The sequence below is a fragment of the Euprymna scolopes genome, chromosome 27 (assembly GCF_053919585.1).
Source record: "Euprymna scolopes isolate OS-2025 chromosome 27, ASM5391958v1, whole genome shotgun sequence".
NCBI lineage: Eukaryota > Metazoa > Mollusca > Cephalopoda > Sepiida > Sepiolidae > Euprymna > Euprymna scolopes.
The window spans coordinates 54,914,227-54,919,209 of NC_136508.1; the positions used below are offsets into that span (position 1 = coordinate 54,914,227).

The window sequence follows — 4,983 nt, forward strand, 5'->3', positions numbered from 1 at the left end:
AATGAACATATCCGAGTACATTATCACCTTAATTGATGGGACAATACAAACGTAGGATACATAATGAATAAATCTCGTAGGATGTACTCGAAAAAATGTATGCTAACATATAAAGCATTAGTCAATGTAGGGGGAACCCTTCATACCAATTGTCACTATCCAGCTCCTTTTCTCCCCGGGTCCCCATTTCCCCTTCACTCCTCACATTAAAAATCGGTTTAGTGCCTAATTTGCGCGTGGGGGAGCAAATAAACACACTCTTCTTGGCCTTTCGACCAAGATCAAAGTGTAGTATCTGTTCTTAATACATGTTGTAATTATATTTGTAAATTTGTGATATAAAGTAAGGGATCACTTTATGTATTAATTTAATGTATAATGATCACCCACTTCACAACCAGTCAGCCTCAAAGCCATTCATGCCATTCTGCAGATCATTCAAGTTGTTTTTGAAGGATTCTAGTTATTTTTTAAGCATTCAAGTAATTCTTAAGATCATTCAATTCGTCCTTAAGTTCATTAAAGTCATTCTAAGTCATTAGCTTTTTATTTATTTAAGTCATTTCAACCCATTTTTCGGTCATTCATCCTACATTCACGCATTTATTCATTACATGAGAGCATGCGACTAATGGCTATCAGCCTTGTTTAAAACTAACCACAGGATAAAAAATTAGTTGTTTTGATGACCTGTTATCACGTTTTTAATTTTAACGACATCCAACAAATTCCTAGATAGTAAATATATGAGAGACGTATTAGGCCTCTCGCGAAAGAGCAGGACACAGCATGTTTTAAATAATAATAATAATAATAATAATAATAATAATAATAATAATAGAATAACGATAGCAAAGACTTTCGCTGGCGGGGATTACTATTGAGTGTAACCAGTTATGAGACCTTTTGAAATTTTACTCTCTAATTTTCTCTTTATTTACTGAATATTTGATAATGAAACCTATATAAAATATGTTCCTTATGAAATTTTAAAGATTTTCTATTCCGAAAAAAAGTTTTTTTTTTTTAAATTAATCTTATAAAGTTATTTTAAAGTTTAGATTTTCTCATTAGTACGACCTGTCTTACAAAGAGGGGTTGTAAAAATTGAGTTGTGGTGGGAGGAGAAATACAAACTTTAACAGAGAGCATATTCGGACCTGTACTAAAGCAAAAAGGAAGTTGCAAAAATGAGTTGCGGTTTGAGGAGAAATACAAACTGAAATAGAGAGAAGAAAGGTTTTAAAACTTTCCTTCTCTCCTAAATAATGATAAATTAAATAAAATATAACTTTAAAAAGATAAGATACAAGTTAGAAAAGCATTTCATCCAAGGCGTGAACATTGTTAAACCTATATTTCTTACTATAGGCTTTAAAAATAAAGGTACAAGATTCAATTTGAAATTTATTTATCTTCAAAGTGCATTTTTATCAATTTTACAAAGTAAGGTATAAAAATGTAATTCAAATTGAATCAAAAAATAATCTTGGATTTATTTTATGTAATGTACATTTTGTTGTACTTTAAAAACTTTATCTTTAATCTAGCAAATAATGATATAGATATAACATTTTCAAGTTTTTTTTAGTGCATCAGAATGTATATACGGTACTATTTAAAAATATCATTTAAAATGTAATTATTTATTTTATTTTCATTTAAATTTATATTTTATTTAACTTAAATTTACTTATTATTATCATACATCTGCCACATTTTAATTTTCAAACCAGAAAACCAAGGGGAATAACTGTGATTGTTAAATACTTTGAGCACGTTTTTAAATGTTTTCTTTAATAGATTTGTTCTCATTTCGAAATATGCTTCTAAGCTGAATTTTTATTTTAAATTCGGAGGATTTTTTTTTGCTGATTCCTAATTTTAAAGTAACCATTTGGTACTCATGCAGAGAGTGATCCAAACATAACTCACAGTCCACACCACTTTCTCCGAAATATGACGCCAACAGCCGGAGTAAACCGAGCGTCGCTGAGGGAATTAAGCCGAGCGTCGCCGATGAAAGCAAAAGAAAACCTACCTTAAAATTTAATTAATTTGTAAAGAAAAATTTTATAATATTTTCTGTTTTGTTTTGTTTTTGCTAAATGTATTTTAAAAAAAAAAATAATGTTGGTTAATATGTATTTTTTAAAATATATAATATTTGGTCAATGTCAAGTTTTTTTCCAGCTCCTCCAAAAACTTTAAAATGAAGAATTTCAAATGTTTTCGGTGGTGCTTAAAACGAATATCACATTTAAATTTGGGCATACTATAGAGACATTACTTTTTCAAAAAGTGGGAGGTCACTACCTTATATGAATTTAACGTAAAATGAGCACCCACTTTCTGGCCTCCTAATAATTTCTCCATATCATTTTATTTTTTACTCCACAGCACCCTAATGTAAAAAAGATTTTTTTTTAATATTTAACTGCTTAAGCACATGTTAACAACTAAACAATTTGTATAAGGAAAAAAAAGTATGTTTTTGTAAACTTACTGACAGCATAATTAGCGTCCTAAATTATGAGATGAAAAAAAAATGAACGAATTTTAGTAAAAAAAAAAAAAAAAAAAACAGCGCCGGTTTTCGGAGATGCTTCAAACGAATATTTTGTCAAGAATAACTGGCATGGACGAAATCTTGTGCATCATGTGGACAAGGAAAGGTAAGTGATGGCTATGCCTGGAGGTGTCAGGCTACCACATGCCGAACCTTTACATCATCCGGACTGGTATCATTTTTTTTTTTTGCCAAGTCTAGGCCAACAACTGCCATTGTGGGCGTCTGAGCGAGCAACGCAGAAAGACATCCAGCGCGAATGCGGAATACGATTTAAGCACACACAATTAATAAAACAAACGGTCTAAGGAACAATAACAATACTAGTTTTCTAGTTTTCATATTTTTTTTTTAAATATGAAAATAACAATCCAAAAAAAGAAAGATACTTTTTAAATTTTTTCTTGAAAAAAAAAATCTTTACAAAAAAGAAAGTGTTTATTTGACTTATCTTTGAACAAAAACATCGGTCAATATCAAGTTTCTTTCCAACTGCTCAAAAAACATTTTAAATGTTTTCGGTGGTGCTGAAAACGAATATCACATTTAAATTTGGGTCAGATTAGTAGTTTTCATGATATGAATAATTTTTTTTCAAAAAGTGGGGGATCACTTTTTTATATAAATTTAACGTAAAATGAGCCCACCTCTTCTGGCCACCTAGTAATTTCTTCATATCAGAACAAAATTAACTGATATTCGTTTTCAGCATCTCAGAAAACCGGCGCTGTTTTTTTTTTTTTTTACTAAAGTTCGTCCATTTTTTCATATCATAATTTAGGACGCTAATTTAGCTGTCAATAAGTTTAAACAACATACTTTTTTTTTCATTATACAACTTGTATAGTTGTTAACAGGCGCTTCAGTAGTTAAATATTTAAAAAAAAAATCCGTGTAAATGAGGGGGCTGTGGAGCCCCCTAATATAAACAGAATTTATGTGAAATATTTAACGATCTGCTTTAATGGTTTAATGGTTATTGTCTGCACATTACTTACGGAAAAACGGTTAATTCAACTTCAACAGAAGCACCTGTTAAAGCTATACAAGTTCTATAATTGAATACCTACCTAAAAAACGCTCATTTAGGCTTACCGACATTATTAGCGTCCTAACTTATAAAAAAAAATGAACGAATCTCTTAGTTAAAAAAAACAAACAAACAAAAAAACAGCGCCGGTTTTCGGGGGCGCTAAAAACGAAAAGCACAGTATATTTTGTTTTATTATATGAAGAAATTATTAGGTGGCCAGAAAGTGGGTGCTCATTTTACGTCGGATTTGTATGGGACAGTGATCCCCCAGTTTTCGAAAAGTAATTTCTTCATATCATGCCCCAAATTTAAATGTGATATTCGTTTTTAGCACCACAGGAAAGACGTTGTGAGCCTTTGTTTTATCGTTACTTCCATAGCTGGTGCTCTTCTGAGCTCCAATCCCTTGTCTCCCCTCGCCGGTCTTTCACAAAAAAACCCCGTCCGACTGAAACAACTGTCAAAAATTTTCCCCACTCCTTATTTGTGCTAAAACAAAAACATAGATACCATGAACAAATCTTCTTTCTTAGAACTGAACACCTGTGGAACTCTGTTCCGCCTGCCTGTCTTACACAACTTTGATGTCTTCAAGTCGACCAAATGCCTGATGAACTGCCCCCTTAATTAGAAACTTTATCAAATCTCAACATTACCGTACTGTATACACAATAACCCTTATCCCGAGTTACTTCCAGACCTTGATAAGTGGTGACGCCGTTGTCAAAAAATAAATAAATAAATAAATAAAACAGAAAACCTATAAAAGTCGTCAATTAACAGTTTTTTTTTATTCAATATAAGGTTAAAGTAGAGATAAGGTACACAACACCCTCCCCATGTTAAGAATTGCTTTTTAAATAATAACGTTATTATTTCAGCACGGATCACTCTCTGCATGAGTACCAAATATATATATATAGCAAAAACAGAACAAAAAAATATTTTAACATTTTTCTTTACAGTTAATTAAATTTAAAGTTTAAGGTAGGTTTTCATTTCTTGTTATACTTTCATCGACGACGCTCGGCTAAATTTCCTCAGCGATGCTCGGTTTATTCCGGCTGTAGTCTTCATGTTCCGGAGAAAGCCGGATGGACTCTGAGTTCACTCTCTGCATGATCACCAAACGATTATTTAAAAATTAAGAATAAGCGAAGAAAATTACCTCCGAATTAAAAATAAAAATAATAATTCAACTTAGAAGAATATTTCGAAATGAAAACAAAGCTATTATAAAAAATATTTCATAACGTGCTTAAAGAATTAAACTATCACAGTTATTCCCCTTGGTGGTCTGGTTTGAAAATTAAAAGGTTTCAGATTTACGATAATAATAAGTAAATCTAAGTTAAATCTATATATATAAAAGCGAAAATAT

At 31.0% G+C, this 4,983-nt stretch overlaps 1 pseudogene; it reads left to right on the forward strand.

The window, feature by feature from the left end:
* Positions 1-255: 255 nt before the first annotated feature.
* Positions 256-360, forward strand: LOC145249252 (U2 spliceosomal RNA; annotated as a pseudogene).
* The last annotated feature ends 4,623 nt before the right edge of the window (positions 361-4,983 follow it).